This window comes from Pleurodeles waltl, chromosome 8 (assembly GCF_031143425.1).
Source record: "Pleurodeles waltl isolate 20211129_DDA chromosome 8, aPleWal1.hap1.20221129, whole genome shotgun sequence".
Lineage (NCBI taxonomy): Eukaryota > Metazoa > Chordata > Amphibia > Caudata > Salamandridae > Pleurodeles > Pleurodeles waltl.
Window position 1 is genome coordinate 109,797,593 of NC_090447.1, and position 25,175 is coordinate 109,822,767.

The 25,175-nt window shown below is 44.7% G+C and overlaps 1 protein-coding gene across 1 annotated transcript in view; it reads right to left on the reverse strand.

Moving 5' to 3' along the window:
* The window catches only part of P2RY2 (purinergic receptor P2Y2), a 192,226-nt gene that overhangs the window by 76,191 nt on the left and 90,860 nt on the right, over positions 1 to 25,175 (reverse strand). The window contains exon 2 of the mRNA XM_069203848.1: positions 24,916 to 25,010. The gene's annotated coding sequence lies outside the window, so the exon portion shown is untranslated. The remainder of the gene's footprint in view (positions 1 to 24,915; positions 25,011 to 25,175) is intronic.

Sequence of the window (25,175 nt, forward strand, 5' to 3'; positions counted from 1 at the left end):
AACACTGACATGCACCAATTCTAGTTATCACTAGTAGCTCTGACCACATAACTGGGCACCATGTGTGGTCGCACACGGACCCCCACCTACATAACATGTGTATTTGTAAAGCACACGTTCACCCAGAAGGGTATCTTGGTGCTGAATAACTGATATTTATTGTTACCCACCTCAATCTACTCATTGTATCAACCTCAAAAGGATGAAAGGCTGAGTGGACCCACCGGGATTCAAACCTGTGACCACAAGGTCAAACACAGGCCCCTACAGTGGACACATTAGTCCATTAAGCCACCAGACCCAGCTAGTCTTCTTCAGCGGACACTGAAGGTATGCTGCCACCAATGCTCCTGGACTCTACTTACTTGGTCTTCATGTCCAGCTCTCTGAGACTTAGCTCATGGCCATCCTTCATTTCCTCCAGGGCTAGCTTATTTTCCTCAAGAGACCTCTTTGCAGCAGCCTCCTCCTTGGCTGCCTTCACCTCTAATATGACCAGCTGCAGTTGAAGTTTCCATTCAGCCTTTCTGTCCTCCCGCTGTTCTCGGGAGAAACTATGGGAAGACTCCCTGCTTTCTGCCCTGACAATGAGCTCCGTCCCTTGGGATGAGTTGCCCTCCTCATCCTGTAAGTGCTGCAGATCAGCACCTACACCTAGGTCCTCCTCTTGCTTTTTTATGGCCTCCTCCTCACCCTCTGATGTGCTTAGCAATTGATGAGCCTTCTCATAGGGCCTTAAAGCTGTCTGGAGTTTTAACGTCTTGAAGCTCCTTTTGGCTGGAAGACGCCTGTCCTTACAGAATCTTTTGAGCTCTGCTGCTGTGTAGCTTTCCAAGTCTCCAAGTTGCTGACCTCAAACGTCACCATTTGAGGTATGGTCACAGGCACAGATAGGAAAGTAGAAAAAAAGTGAGTTTAGAAAATGCAAGCATAGCCAGAGAAAATGTATTTTAAACTGAATCTCTGGTCAAATTATTTATATGGGATTTTAGTGCTACAGTGTATGGCACTGCCCTAACACAAGCACTGTATCCCACCACTGAACACCAATGTGTGAAATTGGGTTATTGGTTGAGGAGTGGTGATATCCTACTCAAGCAACAGACATAATCCTTAATTTAGGGTAAACTACAAAAAGTCATTAAACTAATCTGTGCTTAACCCTCTAGTAGCCTGACAAAAACGCAGTCAAGCTTAACTTAGAGGCAATGTGTGAAGTATTTATGCAGCACACAAGCAGTAATAAAGTAACAACACAGCACATGAAAAATCCCACACCAATGTAGGAAAATAGAGTACATCTTAATGAATTAATTGACATTAAAACAACAAAAATCCACTCACTAGAACCAATGCTATGATTTTTTAAAGTTTGAAGTGAAAAGTAGTGCCTAGAAGATCAAAGCGCCGAACACAAGCATCTGGTCATGCGAAACTGGGGCAAGGTTGAAAATTATTGCCAACCGCATTGGCGCACAGTTCAGATACACAACGTGGATTGGGCCCGTTCTCCGCTTACCTTTGGACTTAGAAGTAATTTCAGAAGAAAATGTCTAAGAAGGTAAAGTTCTGCAGGGCAGCTGGCAATGTCTGAGGTAGAGGTGCCATGGCTGAGTCGTCACTGGACAAAGTTGCAGTGAAGATTTCTTCGTTCCCACTTAGTCTCTTTTTTGGAAGTTGTAATTCTCCAGTGGAACAAAGCTGCAGGCTGCAGTCGATGAGGCCTCGATGAGGACGGATACCCCTTCTGCGAGGAGGCCCTTAACAGGATTTGCTGATGTGGAAAAGAACTTAAAGGGAGCTGCCGTGATGTCAGGCAGACCGGCGAGACACCTTGGGCAGATTGATGAGCAGGTAGGTCCTGGTATCCTCTCTGTTCTCAGAGCACGTTTTGGTCAAAAGGCCAAAGTTTTGGATATGGGCCTTCTGAGCACACTAGCGCCACTTCAAAGGGTCAGGGCTGAAAAGGCACAACTTGGATTGTCAGGACTCACTCAGGCTGGGTCCAGGTGTGGATTCAAGATGGTTGGAGCCTTTTATGTCCCTGTGGCTCTGATTAGGTGGTCAGCCTACTAGCTCTTGAAGTGACCTCTTTAGGTCCTGGTTTCAATGGGAAAGCAGGGCTCAAGCAGAAGATCAGACATCTGGAGCTCAGAGCAGGCTTCAGGCAGAAGAGCAGTCCTTCTTGGTGCAGCAAAGCAGCCCTTTTGAAGTACACAGCAGCATGAAGTCCTCTGATAGTCCTACCGCAGGTCCAGGAGTGAACTGAAGACTGAGGGTCCTATTTTTATACCTGGTGCCTCCTATGAAGTGGGAGAAACTTCTGGAGACTTCTCTTCACAGAAGTGTCTGAAATTTCCTGCCTCCCTGTACTGGCACCAGTCTGTGTGGTGGAACAAAAGGCTAGTGAAAAGTTCTTGGTGTGTGAACATGGACCAGCCTATTGAAGTGTAAGTGGGGCTGTGCATTGCTCAACCCCATCCAGGCCCACCTAGTCCCTCTTTTGTGTGGGTGTCTGGATGACTATACAAAGACCAACTGCCACTCATACCTAGTCATGTGACCTAAGAACAGCCTGCAGGCACCAAAACGTTAGGACAAGAAAATGGCAACTTTCTAAAAGTGGCATTTTCAGAATTGTGATTTAAATTACGACTGTACAATTAAAAAGGATTTTAAAATACAATTCCTCAGATACCAAACATGACTTCCCTACCTGCTCTCAATCAAAAGGTAGAACTTATTAAATGCAATTATGTAACACAATGTTAACCTATGGGAGAGGTAGGCCGCACAATAGAGAAATAAACAAATGTGTGAGTTTCTCACTACCAGGACATACAAAACTTAAAAGTACTTGTCCAACTTCTTAATTACAAGGCATTCTGCCCTATGGGCTTTCTAGGACCTACATTAGGGCTGACATATGTAAGAAAAAAACACATTTTAGGCTTGGCAAGGAGGATATTTTGCCAATTGGAATTTGCAGAATAAAACTGCATACAGGCTGCAATGGCAGACCTGGGACAGCATTTAAGGGCTATGCAAGTGGGGGGCATAATAAGTGCTGCAAGCCCACTAGTAGCATTCAAGTTACCAGCCCTGGGTATAGGGTAGACCATTTTATTAGGAAATTATGAGTACATCCAATATGCCAATCAGGTGTAAGCCAATTGTATCCTGTTACCTTGTTTAGGGAGTGAGCATAACCACTTTACAACTGGTTAGCAGTTGTAAAGTGCACAGAGTATTAAGGCCAACAAAAATAAATTCAGAAAAATAAGAGGGGTTAAGGCAAAATGTTGGGGGGGAAGACCACCCTAAGAATGACACGTCTTCAAAGATCTGTCATCTGTCTCCAAAAATCACCAATTTTTTTAATGTAATGCAAATGTCAGTAATTCACACAATGTAATGTTTAATACATTTAATACTATTTAATAATAGTGATTATTATAAAAATTTGTTAGAAAGTTTTAATCAAAATATGTCTGTGAGGCTTTCTTTTAACATAGTTTTTAAATACTGCATTTTGTGGGCATAAAAACAACCACAAAAGTTCCTTGCCCTCCAGCTGAAGAGAATAGATCTACAGCTAGGAGTGCCTTGAAAATATGGTAAGCTCTCCTGGGGTCACGGTTTCAATGGCTCAGTAGACTGTTTTCTAAATATTGCTGGCTGGTGCAGCACTCCCAGCAGCCACCCCACCACAATAAAAAAGGCTTGGCAGTGCCCCTCCCTATTCTATGCACACCACCAAGCTTAAAAAATTATAAACAGAAAAGCCCTTGCAGGGCATTATGTGGCGCTCCTTGAAAGAGCAGCGAATAATAAATGAGCGGATCCTGCTGCTCATTTATTGTTCATGTTGGTGTCTTGGTGCCCACCCATGACACCTTTTTTATAATTAGTGTGGGGAGGGAGGCACATGGACCCCTCTTCCCAAGTCTTTACGGCCCCTGGGACCTCATGCACCAGGGCCTCACTTTTTTATTGAGGGGAGCGCACCAGGGCCCCTACACCCCCAGTCGGCTCCACACTGGGTGCTGGTGGGAGCCGGAACTTTGGGGGTCATTATGAGTTTAGCGAACTGAGGATTGCCATGTTGGTAGTTGGACCGCCAACAGGCTGGCGGAGAAGACTACGACAGTATTCCCATCAGAATGCAGCCAACCCACCACCATCACCGCCAGTGCAGTCAGTCCACCACGGACGATAGTAGCCACCTACAGGCCGGCAGAGAACATGTTCCCGTTGGACAAATTACGAGGCTGCACACTGCCAAGGTTTCTGCCGCGGTCGCACCACCATGGAAACCCTGGCGGAAACCAACAGTATGAAAGGGGACACTCACCTTCAGGAAGCCATACTGGTCCGGAGACGCCATGGAACCAGAACTACATGTCTTCCCGCTGCTCCTGCTCACCCAACGACTTCAAACCAGCGATGACGACGATGACAGCAACCGTGAGTACAGACTGTCACTGTTGTAAAATGTCAAAGTACCTAGGCACACACAAAATACCAATCGAGAAAAGGTGGTGAGGGCGACACACACACGTAACCCCACACCAACACACACACACAGGCACATACCCACACTCACATAAATAGTACTCACACTACGGCTATCACACACACACACGGTTGAAACACACACCAACCTCCAGATACACAGCACCAGCACAGTCACACACAATAACGCACAACACCACTGAAAGGCACAACTACGCTACAACTGCAACACCACCTAAGCATTGGCAAGGACACTCGATAGACACCACCACTTGCAAATCATTCGTACAACACAACGTACCAACATCAGAGAACAAACACACACAATCACACATCCAAACAACGCAACATACGTCATATCCCCCAAACACACATCACAATGGATCTGACATACCAATTTCCACACACACTGATGCACACAGTACAACCACACAACATTTCAAATAACACGTGTCAACACAAACACCCCACAATACAAAAACAACAACATGTCCCCAACATACACATACCCATCACAGGGGGACAAATGCTATGCACACAACCACACATGCTGCCCAGACGCAACTGGTAGAACAACCAGCACTCACACAAAACGTACTCACACACAAACAAAATCAGCCAAGACCAAAACTGCCCTAAGACTAAAAATGCAGGACAAAGATGTAACCTTTGAACAAATAGGTTGGCTCTGATATATATTAAATGGCATGGGTACTTGCAGGTGGGGGGAGGGGAGGTGTTGGAGGTGGAAAGACTGGACTGGGGGAGGGACACAGAGCATTTTGGGATCTCACTGGGTGGAAGAGGAACAGTGAAAAGGCTTAACCCCAAGAGGAAACCTTGCTTTGACACATGGGGATGGTCATGGCAAAAGGGTTTAGGTGTGGTTGGAGAAGGAGTGATTGTCTGAGGTGTTTTGGTGGATGTCTTGGGTGCATGTGTGTGCAAGGTATGCTTGTGGGTGCTGGGTGTCTGTTGGGTGGGTTAGTGTGGGCGTTTATGTGTCTTGGGAGGAGTGGGGTGGAGGTGCTGGGAGATGCCGTGGTGGATGGTGACTGTCTGTTGGGGTGGTGACTGCCGGCATGGTGGATGTGCTGCATGTAGGCGTGTCTGTGGTTGTTTTGTCTGCAGATGTGGTGACTGGGGTGGATGCCTGAGGTTCTGCCATTGTGCTGATTGTGGGTAGGATAGGTGTTGTAGCTGGATCAGTGAATGTTGGTGTGGTGACTGAAGGTGTATCAGGTGTTGTGTCTGTGACACTAGAGGTGGTGGGGGTGTCAGGGAAGGTAGTGACTGTTGATGTGTCTGCAGGTGGATGTTGCTTGTGTGCATGCCTGTGGTGGGTCTTGTGGTGCTTGTGTTTGTCAGTGCTACGCTTGGATGTTGAGGTGGATGCATGCTTGTCTGTTTGTGTGCTGTGGCTGGGCAGGGAAGAGGGGTTTGGGGTTGGGAAGAGGAGGTGCAGGGGGGGACAGAAGGCAAAGGGCAACTGGCTGTCGTCAGTGTGGAGACCAGAGCCTGAAAGGATCTCTGTAGGCCAGCCAGTGTACTGTGAATGCCCTCCAGGAATGCATTACTCTGTTGGACCTGAGTTGCCAGTCCCTGGATGGCATTCACAATGGTCGTCGGACCCACAGAGATCGACCTCAGGAGGTCAGTAGCCTCCTTACTGAGGCCAGCAGGGCTGACAAGGGCAGGGGCAGAGCTGACAGTGGCAAAGGAGATGCCCACCCTCTTGGGCGGGCGGGCACGGCCAACTCGGTGGGGAACTACAGGGAGGGCGGTGGTAGAAAGGGGGTGGTGGACAAAGATGGTGCTGGGGTGGTCCCAGATGGGCCCGCCACCACCAGGGAGTGTCAACTGAAGGAGGATTCCGAAGGTGATGTGCTGGATCCAGTCTGCCCCGTGGCACTCCCCTCGCCCTCCGGGCTACTGGGTTCCTCACTGTCGGTGGTATCAGCACTCTGGGTCCAGCCTCCCTATTCACCTGTGCCCTGTCTTCTTCGCCTGCCAATACTGATGCACACAAACAGAGCAAGAGGGAGGGAGAGACAGAGAGAAGTCATGACATTCTTCATATACACACATTACAACATGCAGAACTGTAGGTATACATCTCCTGGCATGGTAATCCCATATTGAAACCCACAGATCCTACATCATGTAAAAACATGTCACTTCTATCTACCCCATTTGTCATCTCTCTCACCGACAACCTCGTCCATGTAAGGGAGCACTACTGGAGCATCCCATCAAATCACCTGTAACTCAAAGTCAGCATGCTTATCCTGCCCTGGCTCAAGCTGATATATCATCGTCATCCAACTCATCACTTTCAATATTAATAATACCTTACGGAAATGCAGTTGAATGATAATACCATATCATGCCTAATCTAAAGCTACACCTGCCCAGTCCACAAACATAGGTCGTGTTCCATGCAAGTAAAGACAACTATCTTCACAAATGACACACCACGTGCCATATCAATCACATGCCTAGTTGATCCCTCTGTACATATATGACACAATGGCAACAATCTCAGACAAAGACACAACATGTGGCAGTCCCATATAGTGGCCATCACAATTTTACCTTCCCTGTCTGGGGAACAGCTATGTCAATACATGTACCAAATCTTAGAGGACTAGCTGCAATCACTATTCACAGACATTCCCTATTACACCATAAATGCAAATACTGCCCCTGTGGCCTACCTAGCACACATGCTATATCCATTGACCTCACATGTCGGGCCCTATGTATCACATAGAACTGATCTTTACAAATGGAAGTGGTCTGACACCTTACAGCTACATTAATATATAATGAGATTAATGGACCTGGAAATACTAGATGGGTAGGATGATACAGCAGCTTACAGACATAAATATGACTGGATAGAGTCAACATGCATGTAGCACCTATTACAGTGTCACAGCTGCTAAAGTGTGACAGTAAACACCAATCTATCAGAGGAAAGTACAGGGGCCCAGTCAGTTTTTACCCCTTGTGGCCACTGTGCTGCCCTCAAATGCCCATCCACCTCAGGGTAGGTGTAGGAAAGTCCTCTTTTTTGCCCTGGTCACCCCCACACTTTTTGGACAGGTACTGGTGGTTACTGACTCTTGGCTGTGCCCTGGGTACTGCTTACCAGTCCCAGGGCCAGTGCTCTGTGGCTGTGTAAAGTGGATATGCAAATTAGGCTAATTATAATTGGCTAAGTTAACCTACCTATAAGTCCCTAGTATATGGTAGGGCATTTAGGTTTAGGGACCACAGCATAGGTAGTGCACTCATATGTGCACTGCTGAGGTGCCCAGTGTCATTTTAAAGGCAGGCCTGCATTGCTGGCTGCTTTTAAATTAAAGTTATATGCAAATTCGACTCTGGAATTAAAAGTAGTTCCAAAGTCTAAAACTACCTTATTTTTACATATAAGTCATCCCTAAGGTGTGCCCTGTGTGCCCCTAGGGCTGGGTACCATGTAACTATAAGCAGGGGCCTTATAAAAGTAGTTTTATAAGCCCTGGTGAGGTAAAAACAACCACATTCGTTTTTCCCTCATTGTAGTGAATGGCATGCATAGGCTAAAAGGGGAAAACTTTATTTTAATTTTAAAGGTCCCCTTAAATGACAGATACAAGCGTTTGGTATCAAATTAATTGTTCAAATAAATCCCACAACTTCCAGTTGTGGGATTTAATATAACTTGTTCAGGTAAAGAGTTTTAAACTTTACTTGAAAAGTTGCCAATTTTAGCCCTGCATTGTTTTTGCTGCTGTGCTCTGATTGGCCAGCCTCTGGCAGCCTGGCCAGGCTGCCTTGATGAGGTGTGAAGTGGCCTGGCTTCACACAAAGAGATGTGCCTGTGGGAGGGAATCTCCCCTCAGCAGATGATGAGGCAGGAAGAGGGAGGGCTGCCAAACTGGTCTTCAAAGGCAGAGAAGGACATTTGGAGCAACCCACATCCTGCAACCCCAGACAACTAGGTGCCCACTTGATAAGATTAGGAGAGGGCAGGAGAGGGGTGTGTTTATGATTTTAAGCCACACCAGTGGGTTGGCTCAGCCAGATGTAACCTCCAAAAATCATTTTCAGCCATGATGGATTTTTGAAGAATGTTGCCTCCTGGGATTGATGATTTTTGCCACACTTCCCAGGAAGTGGCCGTCATACGGGGAAGGAACCTGCACCTGATTGAAGAATCAGGACCCCCTGTTTTTTACCCAGGAGCAAGGATAAAACTGGCAGACCTGCACCCACACCTCAGATCCCCATCAGATACCAACAAGGAATAACCAAAGGAGAAGAAGGACTGCCCTGCTGGACCCCGGCCTGCACCTGGAACCTGCACTCAGAAGGACTGCACCAGTTGCACACTTGGGCTTCACCACAAGAAGGACTTTGCCTGGCTTCAACTGATTCAAGGAGGGACTCCCTGTTTGCTACAGGTGTTAACCAGAGTCCCTTGCACCAACTCCTGAAGAAATCAACCAGCTGACCACTGTCCAGTGGCCAAAAAGGAGTTTGCGTCAGGTGCATTCTGGGAGTTGTAGTCCACACCCCCAAGGATCATCTCAGAGCTTCTGGACCCCTGGGGTGAGCTGTGGACTCCAAAAGAACCTTAAAAGAACATCTGGGAGAAGATCCAGAAGTTTGGAGAACTTTTGAAAAATAGCTCCATAGAGGGACGGACCCGCTGCGGCAAATCTAGCCGGCTTGCTTCAACTGTGACCTGGCCTGATTTGCAGGTTCGTCCCGGTGAAGAAAATCTCCAAAAAAAGAGACTAAGTCAGAACGTACAAAAGTTGACCGGGACCTCCCAGCCAGCGTATCCGAGGAGGGCTCCAAGGACGTCGGATCAAGGTCCAGGTTTACCCCGGTCAAAAGATTTTCACCTCGAAAAAAACGACTAAGTCCGAAGGTAAAAATCTCCACCGAGGGCTCACGCGACGCATATCCGGAGAAGAGTTCCAGGAGGTCGGATTGGACTGGCAGGTTCGTCCCGCTGAAGAAAATCTTCAGAATAACAACTAAGCGCAAAGGTAAACTTTTGACCGAGGCCTCCCGGGGCCTGTAGCCGAGCTGGGCTCCATCGCGGTCGGCCTTAAACTTTGACTTTGCCCCAGCCGAGGTGCAACCAGATGACCCGATTGGCGCTTTTTGTTTCTAGGCACTAAAAAAACAATAATTCTTTAAAAATTCATATCTCCGGTTCCCCAATCCGATTTTATTCGTTTTGGTGTCATTTTAAAGATAAAAATATAATATATTTTTATAAATTGGTTTTGGATTTTTAAACTGTTTCCTGTGTTTTATTTAATTACTGTTTTGCAATATTTGAATGCTTTACACTCTGTCTCCTAAGTTAATCCTTGTTGCTTGTTGCCAAGCTACCAAGGGTTGAGCTGGGTTTAATTTACTGAGACCTAACTGGACCTAAATGAAGGTTAGTGGCCTATTGCTAAGTGTAGGTACCTGCCTGCCCTTACCAATAACCCATTTTCCAACAGTATGCCACTGCCAAACTGCAGGCCCTTGGGGGGTCAGGTTCCGATGAGCACCCTTCTCTCATTGGAAGGACATCTCCAGCTGGACCTCAGCGGTCTTCCGGGCCCAGCGTCTCAGGTCCTCCGCCTGCTTTCTGCAATGGGTGCTCCGCCTGCTGTGGACCCCCAGGGTCTGCACTTGCTTGGCGATGGCACGCCAAATCCCCTTCTTCTATTGGGCACTTACCTGCATAGATGACACAGACAAAAGGAGTAAGTCATGTACACATGCGCCATACCAATAGGAGTGGTCAGTACACATCAGTCACAGCACGTAGGCACACATATCCTAGGCTCTGCACACACAACTTCAAATTATGCCATCTGCATCCATCGACACCTTCACAAGTTCACATGCCTATGCAACGTCACACAGAACATCTATCACACATAGCTAGGACATTGGACTCACCTGCTGTTTTGCTTTTCACTAATGACCGAGCTGACAAAAATCTCTGGAATGCACTTCTCAGTTCAAAGAAGACCTTTATTATTATTGCACCACAAGGTTCCTAAAAAAGGAGATTAATAGGTCAAAAGCACACGTTTAAAAATAGTCACAGCAATTAAAGGAAAATATACCAAAATGATTCTCAAGTGCAATGTACACTGCAAATATATGTGATTATATTATATCATAATTGCAAAGCAAAGAATAAAGTGAAAATTCATCACTGCAGGGCCTACTAAGCTCTTCATCTTTCTCATGCCAGCAAGAAGATGATCCTGTTCAACTACGAGAAAGAGCTCTCCACCCTCACAGGACAGATATGTCAGGCATTCGACATCTAATTCTGACTGAGGTCTTGGAAATTCCACCGCTACTGAGCAGGGCCACCTTTTTATATCCTAAAGAACCGAAGGGCTTTCTAGAAAAACCCCTCCCATAAAAAAGAAATATTCAAACATGCTGGCTAATGTCGGTCAGAGTTGAAAGAAACAGGTTGGAACTGGCCAGTCTCCCAAATTGTCTCTCTCATGGCCAAACCGTTCCCTGCACTGAAAAAACATAAGTCTGGTACATTCTTATCATGCTGACTGACTAACTGTTCGGTGATAATATTTCCTAGCTCTTCGGTGAGAAAGAATACGAAAACACGCACAGTTTACAATGTGGAAAAATACAGGTGGCTTTAACACAGCAATGTCTAATGCTACGATAAAGTGAATAGGAAGCTAAACTGAATACAAAATGTAATCTGCAATTGGTGAACACTGATCCAGGTCCAGGTGCAAAGTAATGCAACACAAAGTCAGTGGTCAAAAACACATATTTCATTACACCTGCTCCTCCTGCTACGCAGTTGCCGAGCTGAAGAGAGCCTGCACAGGCTCCCAGTCTGCATGGGAGTGCCCTGGCTGGGTGCTCCTAGCCAACCCTGACGCTGCTCTGAGCAGCATCAGGATTGGCCGCAGGGCAGGCTGGGAGCCTGTGCCTGCAGTGAGACGGAGGAGTGGAGCGGCGCGTCAGGGAGTGAGGTAAGTGTTTTTTAGTATATGTTTTATAATATAATGCCCCCCGCGCGTCGCCCCGCCCCTTCTGCGACCTTCAAGCTGCGACTGGTAAGGAGCCTATACACGGTGATGGCGAGGACCTATCTGTGTCCCCAGCTTTGTAGACTTCTGTCACCTGTGTATATGCTTTTTGTTACACCATAGCTTACATCCAGATGGTACCCTCTGTCAAGCTCTATTTCCTGAACGCAATACTTACTATGCAATAGTGTAAGCCTAGATTTCAACCTCTTAGACATCTGTCCTGTGACATTTCTGTTGTAATGTGTCTCCTGCTGAGGGAGCCTTTGTATGATGAGCATTACACTGCTGTTCAATACAGTGGGGAATAACCAGACCACAGTTAGCAAGCATGGCTATTGGGCATGGATTGCAAAGGGCATAGTTGCTGTGTTCAAGTATGATTTATTGTGCTTGTCAAAAGACTATCAGTGACAAAATTACCAGATAAATGAACATTAAAGTGATGGGTGAAGTCATGGTAGATGATTTAATCAGGGCAGCTGCTACACCAGTTGATTACACAAGTCCAGTGTCCTTGTACCATGGGAAAATGCGGTTGGGTTTTAGATTAGTCAACAGGGTGTATCTGTGGTACACAAGGGTAACAAATCAGGGAGGTTCACTTCCTGGCAGTGGGTTTGGTCTTGGCATGTGCTCCTGCTGGATGTCTGGATGGATGTGCACGTTTGCGGGGAGGGGGTTCTTCAACTACAGAGGGAGGGGTGCCTGAGGCATGGCCTTCCCCTGCCAGGGCCTCCATTCCACTAGCTGCCGCAAATGTAGCGTTGCTAGTGAAAGAGGCCTGCTGTTGTGTGGAGAAGGTAATCAGGGTGGTGTTGATATCCACCAGCACCCCTGCAATGGTAACCATGCGTGCATTCTGTGCCTGCCACTACTTCCTGGTGGTGTTCCCTCTTCAGCCTTTGATTTTCCCCCCACATGGTGATGATTTGGCCCATCCTGTCTTAGGAACTTTGGTAAGCTCCCAAGAATTGGGAGATGGTTTCCTGGTCATGTGTGTCCTTTTGAGGCCCCATCCTCTGGCCCACAGCATCCCTCCCATGCACCCTAAACACCACGGGCCCGTGCCCCTGGCCCAGTGTGCCCACTCCAGTATTTGCAATTCCATCATTGTCGGAGTTGCAAGATTAGACTCAGGTACCTGTTCCATGGGGCACACAATAGATTGAACAGTCCTTGGGACACAGGTTTGGGGGCGAATGGTTGCCTGTGAAGTTGACAACCGTGTTGGGAGGTGTTGATGTGGGCAGGGTGCGACTGAGAGTCATTGACTGACCAGGTGTCCCAGATGGACCAGGTTGTTCTTCAGTGCCCAGACATCCAAGGATGTTGTCCTCACTGGAGCCTTTATTCTGAGGGGGACTGATAGTCTCAGGTATCCTCTGCATGGTGGCAATGGAAGGGTTACCTGTGGAGGGAGTGATACACAGAGTTCAGGTTTGAATATGTATTTGGTTGCTTTTGTGTGTGATGCAGACAGTGGCTTGACATGAATCCCTGCAATTACATTGACAGTTGCTGCAAAGCATATCATACATACAAGTCTGTGACTTGTTTCCCTTACTCCATGTTGGAAGCGGTCATACTAATTGGGTAAAAATTTTAGTGCATATGCAATCTGATAATGTTTGATATGTGACATGATTGTTCGGCTATGTTTCCTAGTGTAGAGACAGGCTTGCCAGATGTCACACATGAAAGCTGCACAATGCACAATGTTGTCCTAGTGGGAACACAGCATGTGAGTATGCAGGGGTACTTGTCTTGTAAGTATGTGTTGTACATGTGCATCGACTATGCCATCTTCCTTTCCAACCCAGGTCTGGCTATTTATGGATTGGTATCTGTGATCTGTGGCCATTGGGAATGGTCACTGAGCTGTCGAAGTGTTTTGCTTTGGTTGCTGTTGTGGGTGTGCCCTTGCATTGCTGTCATTGCCATATACTGGTCCTCACTAGAACAATCTAGATGGTGTAGCCAGTACTTTGGTTATACATACATACCATGTGATGTGATGTGCACAATCCAGGTTTTCAGAATGATGGGTTGGCGCATTCTGGGAGTCGTACTGATTTGATCAGCCTGTAGTTGACATGCCATTTCCAAGGGCTGTGATGGTGGTTGGGGTGAGTGGAGATGTGGCATGCAAGAGAGGGGCATTAGGTGAGAGGTGTAGTGGATACATTAGTTAGGTAGGATTTGGGGGGTGAGGAAGCATGAGGGACTAGTCAAATGTGTGAAATGAATGCTGTGGGTACTTACCAGACTCCAACCCCCCAGGTAATCCAGTCAGGCCCTCATAATGCAGTGTTTCCAATACCTTCTCCTCCCAAGATGTGAACTGTGGTGGAGGAGGTGGGGGCCCACCACCAGTCTTCTGCACGGCTATCTGGTACCTGGATGCCATGGAACGCACCTTCCCCCGCAGATCATTCCACCTCTTCCTGATGTCCTTCCTTGTGCATGGATGACGGCCTACAGAATTGACCCTGCCAACTATCCTTTGCCACAACTCAATTTTCCTGGCAATAGATGTTTGTTGAACCTGTGCTCCTATCAGATGTGGCTCTACCCTGACAATTTCATCCACCATGACCCTCAAATCGTCATCAGTAAAACATGGGTATTTTTGTGGGGACATGGTAGTGGTTGTGTAGACGGTGTATGGGGGTGTTGTTCGTGTAAGGATGCATTGTTGTGTAACTGGTGAGGTGTGGGTGCTGCGATGTGAATTAGAGACGGTAGTTGCAGATTGTTTGTGCTAGTGATGTGTGTATTTTGGTAGTTGTGCTGATGTGGGGTGTGTGCTGAGTGAGATGTGTATGTGTGCCTATTGTGTCCGAGTAGAATTCATTTCAGATTTGGCTTCTCAGTAGATGCGAGTGGAGTTCTGTTTGCAAAGGACTTTTGGTTGTGTAGGGGTGTGTAATCTAGTGCAGTGAGTAGGTGTGTCAGGTTTGTGGATATGCGTCAGGTGTGGGGTATTCAAACTATCCAATGTGGTGTTCTGACAGAAGTGAGTTGTGACCGCTGTGGTTCGCACTGCCAATGGTTTTTTGACATTGATGAACCGATGGGGTGATTTGTGGCTCATACTCTGAAGGATGGATTTTTGTTGGGCTGGCGGTGCTGGTGGCGGTACCGCCTCTTTTCCGTCCTCCAGTGTCCTGGTGGTTTTGGAAGCTTGGCTGTTTTTGGCAGTCTTCACAGTATGTTGTAATTCGGCAGTCAGATTACCGCCAATAAGGCAGTCTTTTGGCAGCCGTCACCGCCGCAGTCTTGCCAAAAGACCGCCAAACTCGTAATGAGGTCCTTTGTCTTTGCTCTCACCTGGGGAGAGCAGCATTTTCTAACTGCTGTAAATGGGTGGGAGCATATTAGAGTTCCCTGCCCAAGAAAGTGCAGGTAGGGTATGTGTTGTATGTGTCACCATGACGATCGAATTTGTGTAGGTAATAATGGGAATACGTAGTAGAATGTTAGGGGATGAAGTCGGGTGATATGGTCGTTGGAAGCGAAGAGGAAGGAAGTGGGATATGTGTGCTGTTGATACCGCTTACGTGTTCTTTGTAGTCCTAACTACGAAATAAAGCATCTTCTTTGAACTACATGGATACCCTGTCATCGCTCCACTACGCCTCAACTCTCCCGGGCAGAGAGCCACAGTGTTCTTTGGGTATTGAGCACTGGGGGTGGAGTACCCGGAGGCGGTAGCAGCACAGAAAAGGGGACCACAGCCCTCCTTTCTTTAAGTTATTTGGCCACATGGGATGGGGTCCCCGGATCTAAACAGTGTATTTTATTTGTTAGTTTTGGCCTAGAGACAGGCGTTTAGCCTGCTTCAAATAATAACAAAAAATAATTACTGGAAAATACAAAAATATATACTCTTACATGGGGGGGGTTTAAGTTCAGCCCTCTTCATCCTCTGGTCTGTTCAACTGTTACTCAGATTTTGTTTCCTTCCTTTACAGCACATAACATGGGGCAACGGGTCACCCATTTTAGTCATTGGCTGTCTTGCACTGTAAGTGATAGTATCTCGCCTGATCACATGTGTACATCTACTTGAAAATGCACTTTATTTGCAGGGCTTGTGGGATAGTACTGTCCTTTGCCAAACATTTTTTTTCATTGCATCCTTCATCTTTTTTTTAAGTCAATCCTTATGTCTTCAATTTACGGTAAGTCAAATACAATTGTACCTTTTGTGCAATTTTAAGCTTCCTATTTTCCTGCTATATGCATCAAAATGAAAACACCTACCTGTCAGGAAGCATCTGTATTGTTCTATTGATTTTGTTTTTAATTTAAACGTCATTCAAGCACATGGCCACATCTAAACGGTGGCACATATATTTTTTTCATCTTCTTTTCAAATTTGTGACCTACATTCTCAATACAAAATAACACTAAGGTTTATCCGAGGCACCCGCTTGCCAAAGTCACAACAATTGGCTTTGCCAATGCTGCTTTATTCACGTTGTGCTAGGATGTATTACTATAAAGACCTGGTAAAATAAACAGACTCTCATATAAATCCAAAGATCTAACCCTCTATTGTCTTTTTGCCTTCGTGAAAGGGATATGAATGTTTCGGAGACCCTGGCACGAGTTAATGAACATCGCACTGCATCCCCGTGTTGTATGTGTATCAGTTTCTTATGCCAGTTCCTTTCCCGCCAATGTAATTATAGGTTTGAGATGAGACACGCTCTCTTTGTCCAACACAATATTTGCTGAAATACAGCTGTCATGCATTAATGGGATTGTGTGTTTACAATCTATGAGTCACATCAGTCACAAGGTATTTCAGCCTTAACCCTAAAATAAGTTATTATTTTTTGTAAAATAAAGTCAAAGAAATGCAGACAGTTTGTGCAAAAGGGGGAGTGAGGGCCCTCTATTGCCCCTCAGAATTCAGAAAATTCTGTCCTTTGCAAAACCGCAGTGTTTTTAATTTCTTTTAAATTACACCAATGGCACCGTGTGCTGGAGCTAACGTTTTTGCAGGACACGTCTCTGGAGCTTAGTTATTTGTTTTTTCTTTGGCTTTAAGAGTAAAACTTCTCACAAGAATGGAATACCTGCCAAACATTGTTGCCAACGTTACTGTAAGAGACATATACAGGGAGTGCAGAATTATTAGGCAAGTTGTATTTTTGAGGATTAATTTTATTATTGAACAACAACCATGTTCTCAATGAACCCAAAAAATTCATTAATATCAAAGCTGAATATTTTTGGAAGTAGTTTTTAGTTTGTTTTTAGTTTTAGCTATGTTAGGGGGATATCTGTGTGTGCAGGTGACTATTACTGTGCATAATTATTAGGCAACTTAACAAAAAAAAAATATATACCCATTTCAATTATTTATTATTACCAGTGAAACCAATATAACATCTCAACATTCACAAATATACATTTCTGACATTCAAAAACAAAACAAAAACAAATCAGTGACCAATATAGCCACCTTTCTTTGCAAGGACACTCAAAAGCCTGCCATCCATGGATTCTGTCAGTGTTTTGATCTGTTCACCATCAACATTGCGTGCAGCAGCAACCACAGCCTCCCAGACACTGTTCAGAGAGGTGTACTGTTTTCCCTCCTTGTAAATCTCACATTTGATGATGGACCACAGGTTCTCAATGGGGTTCAGATCAGGTGAACAAGGAGGCCATGTCATTAGATTTCCTTCTTTTATACCCTTTCTTGCCAGCCACGCTGTGGAGTACTTGGACGCGTGTGATGGAGCATTGTCCTGCATGAAAATCATGTTTTTCTTGAAGGATGCAGACTTCTTCCTGTACCACTGCTTGAAGAAGGTGTCTTCCAGGAACTGGCAGTAGGACTGGGAGTTGAGCTTGACTCCATCCTCAACCCGAAAAGGCCCCACAAGCTCATCTTTGATGATACCAGCCCAAACCAGTACTCCACCTCCACCTTGCTGGCGTCTGAGTCGGACTGGAGCTCTCTGCCCTTTACCAGTCCAGCCACGGGCCCATCCATCTGGCCCATCAAGACTCACTCTCATTTCATCAGTCCATAAAACCTTAGAAAAATCAGTCTTGAGATATTTATTGGCCCAGTCTTGACGTTTCAGCTTGTGTGTCTTGTTCAGTGGTGGTCGTCTTTCAGCCTTTCTTACCTTGGCCATGTCTCTGAGTATTGCACATCTTGTGCTTTTGGGCACTCCAGTGATGTTGCAGCTCTGAAATATGGCCAAACTGGTGGCAAGTGGCATCGTGGCAGCTGCACGCTTGACTTTTCTCAGTTCATGGGCAGTTATTTTGCGCCTTGGTTTTTCCACACGCTTCTTGCGACCCTGTTGACTATTTTGAATGAAACGCTTGATTGTTCGATGATCACGCTTCAGAAGCTTTGCAATTTTAAGAGTGCTGCATCCCTCTGCAAGATATCTCACTATTTTTGACTTTTCAGAGCCTGTCAAGTCCTTCTTTTGACCCATTTTGCCAAAGGAAAGGAAGTTGCCTAATAATTATGCACACCTGATATAGGGTGTTGATGTCATTAGACCACACCCCTTCTCATTACAGAGATGCACATCACCTAATATGCTTAATTGGTAGTAGGCTTTCGAGCCTATACAGCTTGGAGTAAGACAACATGCATAAAGAGGATGATGTGGTCAAAATACTCATTTGCCTAATAATTCTGCACTCCCTGTACTATGCACTTCCATCTCCGTGGTATGAGCGGGATTACATTTAACAAACATTACCTGTGTACAGATGAAAATCCAAACATTGTATGTTTCCATTAAGGTAGGGTGAATTGTTGACGTAACGCAACCCACAATGTGCAACTGTGTTGTTGGTCACGCCTCCCCGCCTCAGGCCTCTGTGAATCAAGATGCTGTCTATTTTTTTTTTTTTTGCACTTTCGTCTCTTTGTTCTATGATTCCATAACTCTTCTAGCCCACTCTGCTTCTTTCTTTTTTACATTTACATTTTTTTCTTTCTTTTCACTTACTTTCATTTTGGGGGGAATTAATTGTTGCATGTGCTCTATTGCTCAACTAAGAGGAGCAATACATTTTTACAAGAGCAAAAGTGTTCATACATTGTATTTTAGAAATTACGTCACACACTGATACGGAGTCCTCAGGAAGCCATAAAGGTTCTATTCTAAATCATGCAAGACACTACATGGGCCGACATTTATAAAGCAGATGGCCAGGGTTTGGCTCCAGGTGCAAGAGAAAATGCTCGCTGGCCCAAACGTGGATCCTGGGCTCACTGTGCCATAGGACTCACGCTATAATTAACTGAGAAAGTCAAATTAGGTAGAAACAAGACTGGGGTGGCTTGTGTCCACTCTTGAGTGCCCATGGCCTGGTTGTTCGGGCAGGACTCTTCCTACTGGAGCAGGACCTAGGCTGATTTGAATATGGCTAGTGTCTGATTAGAGTGGCGCAGTGGCTGAAAAACGACGAATCGGAATGCGTCTTTGAGTGATCGCCAGTGGCAGGAATTAATTCAAGGATTGCTTCCATCACTCTGTTGATTTTCAAAGAAAGAGGAGCCTAGGTATAGTGGAAGGTACAAGACACATGCACAGTTGGCACACTGTGCCCAGCAATGATGGTATGGTCTGCTCTCCCCGCTGTGATACTCCTGGCCCTGCAAATGGAGGTGCAGGCGAAGAAGTCAGAAAAAGACCTTCTTTGGAAATAAAGCAATGGTAATCTCTAAATTACTTAAAAGTCATCTTTACTACTTCTAATCCTACTATTCCTCAATACTGTCCTAAATTATTAGGTACAGTTCACCTTCCAGAAAAGAACCCTCCTGATAATGAAATCGCGCCACACCCACGCTTTGTACTTTTCTAGATATCCTATTGAGGCCTTGGCTTGAATCTCACACAGGTGCTGCACAGGCAAAATTCCTATTAAGACTGTGACAAAAAAAGATTAGAAAAATAAAGATTACCAATATGTAGTCGAGCCATTACCTCCCTATCTCTCTACATGGGCCTTGTCAAACTGAATAGGTGTACCATACAAAGAATAAATAAACACTACAATAAAATATGCTAAAATCCGACTACACTGAACTCTTTTCTGGAAAATACACTATTCACCTCTGTATAGCATAATGTTCACCATCCACAAATCTGAGGTAATGTGAGCCTTCAGGGTGCAGTTGACAATGTTTCACAGCTCCACATGCTTTCCTTGTGTATAGTGTACCCATAGGCACCTCCTGGAAGGGGGACCAGCACTAACAAGTAGGCCAAAGATACAATAGTTCTCCTAATCCATCTGCTTAGAAGCCTGATGCCCCTGAGCCAAAGCCCCAAAACTGAAAAAGAGATTGTTTGAGAGCCACATGGGCAGACTTTTCCAAATATAGAAATAGAACCCCTCGCACATGGAGACATCGAATGAGGAGCTCTGCTGGAGAAGATGGAGAACGAAAAGAGAAACACTATGAAAGAAGGGTAAATTCTTAAACCAAACTATGGGATTAAATTGAAGGACCAAAGAGGCAGACTTAACCAACACAATCTTTTCACTACAGAGAAGACATTATTTTAGTCTCTTAAAGAGGTAATAGCCACCAAAAACCCAATGCCTGAAGGGGTCATCCAGTGAATGATGTCACAATGGACCTCAGGTCCCCTGCAGACATCATCAATAAAAGCAATATTCTAGTTTGCTTATTTCAGGTGCTTGTTAGCGATGCAGTACTGAGTAAAGAAAACTGTTTTTTCGCTTCACTGGATGGCCTCTTTATACTTAGGGAACGACTTATTTATAAGTGAATAAGAATTCTTGTTGGAGTGTGAGAAAAGTGAGTCCCTACTTTGGAGACAGTGTAATGAGATGGGATTTATAGGATTGTAGTATACTAGATACTGTGTTACCAGTTCACAAAATAAGTGACACTTGTGGTAGAGTTTACAAGTGTTTAGCTCATTCACAAAGATTCCTTACTTTGATGACAAATGGCACACAGTTACAATGTGAAATGGTGTATGTTGTATTATGTTAGCTACATCTGTAAAGCACATTCCCACCATTTGATTAGCCCTAAAACGTTTTCAGAATTTGGACATCTTTAAGGTTCCTGGGATTCTCATTGACAAGTGTTACGTCATCTTTGGCAATTATATTTGCTTGCGCTGTATATGGTTTTAGAGATGAGCTAGGGGTGGAGTAGAATATATTTATTGCTATCTTACTTTGAAAGTGGAAAACGATATATATTTTGGATCTATTTTGAGCATTATACGCATGAATGTATGCGCTGAAGGACATTGCTGTTTGTTTCATTCTGCAGAGGTACAGCAGTCCTGTGCTTGCCTTCCAGTGGTAGTAAAGCTTCAAGGCATCATTGCCCCTTGTGTGCCTTTGATGCCATTCCAAGTGCTTCTGTGTGTGATGGGTGTGAGAGGATGGTTAGTATTTGCGTACCAATTATCCTAACTCTATCTTAGTGGGATTCTACTTTTTTCTTACTCAAGATTACTAATTGCTTTGATAGCCATCTTTATCCCACAAATGTCTTTCTGCAGAATTTACAACTGTTGAGGTTTAAGCTAGATATACATTGCAAAGTTATAACTCTATGACTGTTCATCACAGGCATTTTCCCTCATCCTGTCCCTGCAAAGGTCTATTGATCTAAACTACACTTTTGATTTCTACCCATGACCATGAACACTAGCCTCAGGTAAATTGCACACATCTAACCAAAACCCTGATTTAAGCCAAAGTGACACAGTGCAGTGCTGCACCAAAAATATCAAGACTATGATGCACCCCGTTTGAAATGCAGGGATGCGCCATATTTACAGGAATACGGCACACCCCTGCGTTTCCCCCTACGCTGAATTTGGTTGCCTGCACCAATGCAGGCATCATTACAACATAGTGCAAAGGTGTCTGCGTTGAGGGGATAGATTGTTTAGGTACAAGAAGGTGTCCCCAAAATGCCACGGATGAGTCTTTATGTGCAGGAAGGTGTCCCTTCCTGCACATAAACAATCTGTAATGGCGATTTGGCACTTCTATGTGTGCTGCAAAGTGCAGCACACATAGAAGTATCAAAGCATAATTTTGGAATTATTGTTTATATGCAGGAAGGGGCACCTTGATGCACATAAACAATCATCCATGGCATTTTGCTTCTTCTATGTGTGCTGCATAATGCAGCACACATAGAAAAAGCAAAAAACGAGGAGGAATAAAAGCATTCCTCCTCGTTTTGCCATGCTAACACCACCCCTGGGGTAGCGTTAGTTTTTGGCACTGACACAGATTTATGATTTCTCATGAATCTGGGGCAGCGTCTAAAGCAAGGGGTGTTGCGGTGCAGCGCCCACTCCAACACCCATTGCACACCTCTCTGACACAGAAAACTGCATCAGAGGGGCCGATATTTACAAGGAGGTGTAATGCCACAAAAAGTGGCGTTACACCTCATTGTAAATATGGAGCCGTGGTTAACACCACTGAAGGTCAAAAAAAGTGATGCTACAGTGGCTCTAGGGGCTTTTAAATTTCCCCCCAAGTTTTATCAATCATGTGTTCACTGCCCATGCACAAATCATCTTTTCCCAGGTGTCAGTGAAACTTTATATCTAGAAAACTAATTTAGAATTTAGATCAGGATCTGAAGTTGACATCAGCCAAGCTGTATATTATATATTGACGACTGCAGATTAATGTGCCACCCCACTTTTACAAGGGTAGCCCTACCTTTAAAAAATAGACAAGTGCCCACTGGAGACAACAGCTGGCCTGTGTTTGAAAGCATACGTGAAGGTAAGGAATGCACTCATCAAAGACAGAACACTGAAAGTAGTCAAAAATGCAGAGTCTCTTCATTTGGATGTAAGTAAAAGAAGCCACACAAACCATGCTTGGGACGTTGTTATTTACTAAAAGTTCAGGAACACCAGCTAATGCTGCTTGGTACCAATTACAATAAGGTGACAGGATTACTGACAGCAGCACTAATAAATTGTCCCAACATTAACATAGTTCTGAGAGGAATAGAATATAAACTGCTTTGATTGTGGGCTACTAAAACCTTGTGAGAGCCCCCCTGACACTATAAGGACTAAAAATGTTCTGTAGTTGAGGGGTGTTTTATTCAAAACCTGTTGACACCACAGCTATAGATCCTGTAATTACCTAAAAACAAGATAACACAACTCACTGGAATAGTATGTGGATCATTAAGTCGCTGATATTGTAACAAAGTAAGTAAAGCTTAAAAGATTGTTTGTAGAAATTGTTACACTGTATTAAGATTAGTTGCTATAAATTTTCTTTCTTTAAAGAATACACTGGAAACATCTGTCCAGTTTTGGAAAAGATTTAGGTGTATCAACTATGCTTGATTAACCTCAGCGGTTAGAAAGTATACCAAGGAAATTTGTGCTGCCGCTTGAAAATGTTGAAGTATATTGACCATATTGGACAGGTCAACACGTTTCATTCCAAAAGGAACCTTTGACGTATTTAGATGTATGTTTAAGAATAGGAAAAGGTAAGGCGATATGATTGGAAGAGGAATGTATTTGATTATTTCCTGAAGGTGCCTGTATGTATGTATATGTTATGTCTATGTGAACCTAACCAAAAGGCAGCAGAGGGCTGTACATGGTCAAAGGAAAGCTTAAAGTCATTGAGTAGTAGGAGAGGAAGCTGTAATGGGTGATTGATGCATTGTGATGTAGTGTTCTTTAAAGAGGTCAGTCTTCAACTGTTTCCTAAATTGGAGTAGCATTGGGGTGGTCCTACGGGATTCAGAGCTGTTGTTCCAGATCCTAGGTGCACAGACTAAAATTGACCTTTGCTTTCTTTACCTCTTTTACATTTTTTAGTCTCCGGTCTGATGGTGTCCTGGCTGCTGGAGTACCGAGAGCCACCGGAGGTGGTTAGTTTAAATGCAGGATAAGCCGAGTGCTGGTTGTGATGACTTTGTAAATGATGCAGCTGGTTTGAAAGAAGGTGCGGGTTGGCAAGTGGACCCGATGGACTTCCATCAGGATGGGGGTGATATGATCATATTTCTTCAGTTAAGTATCTATATGAGACAGGATAACAAGGTGAAAGCTCTAAAGCCTTATGGTGAAAGTGGAGGTTTGTTTTCGAGTATTTTCTTTCATGCATTTTATTGCTTCTTACCTGATGAGATCCTGGCTTCATGTTCTGCTACATCTGTTTGAGATGGAGAGGCATGAGAAGGCCCTGTATGTCCATAATTCCCTTGGAGGTGCCAGTTTAGCAGAAGCCTGGCATCAAGGCTGTCTGGATGTGTGTCTACAGAACTCAGGGCATTTGTTGTATATTAATGTAGTTAATAGTAGTAGTAGTTATAGTTTCTAGGGGCGGGGTGACACTATGATACACCTGCATCACACTCAATCCCCAGTGCGGGTGTGCATGTACGTATGGATGTACCTTGACCTGTGTACGTGCAGAGGTGTACCCCACTCAAAGTCACTCTTAGGGATCTATGATCACACATGTGGTACTTGTGGTATTCTCTTTCAAGTTTCTGTAAATATCTTTATGTATTGGGCTGTTCTCTTTTAATATATTTTCCCCGTTAAGCAATGGTATGTTCTCTTTTAAAGTTCTGAAACAGAACGTTTATTTTCAATGAAAACAATAAGTCAGTTGTGGAGCTGTGCTGGGCTGTGGCTGGAGTTTCTTTTAATTCTACAATTAACCTCTGCTTTGGATAACTCTTCAATCTTTTTGGTACCTTCTTGAATAGAATTCCACAGTCCTGTTAGCTGATCAGCTGAATAAGTTGCACAAAGGAATACACCATTTAGAAAACCCAAAGGAAAGACTGTGATACCTCACCTTAAGGGGGTATCCCTTCCTTGGTTACTCCTTGAAGAATATGCCTAGGACTGGATAGGGAATGACTGAGGTGGGCGGGCCCTCTGGTGAGCACCTAACTAGCCATTTTTGTTGGTTGATAAAGGAGAGCAACTGCGATGTAATTCTGAAACAAGCAACAGCTAGAAGTGATTGGGTGAGTATGGGTAATATCTGACTATAAACTTAAAACTCAAAGATGCACCAAGGGTTAGGGCTGACCCCGCTCTTAGAAGCTTGCACTCAAATTTCCTTTCCAGTCATTACCAAGAGTGAGATTGGAAAGTTACCGGAGAGACCTCACTTTCACTGTCTTTGCACGCCACTGCAACAATATTTCAGTTGGAGCTTCTCCTCATATTGTTGTCTCAGGTGATGGTTACAAAACGACCTACACAACTTATTGTGAATCCAGATATCAAAAAGTTATTACCTGAGCTCCAAGTCATGTAATCAACACAGTATACATCAGTCCATTTTCCTGTTCCAAATATGATCTGTTGTGCTTTGTCCAAAGAAAGGTAATACCTACATGCAATGAAGAAAGAAAGAAAAAGAGATCAGACCAAGAGCCATATAGCAGGCAGCTGCCATTACTACACTGAGTTGTATATGATAGGGAGCTGTGTAATATTACACACAGCTATATTATAGGGAGCTGCACAATGTTACACTGATAGTTATATGATAGTG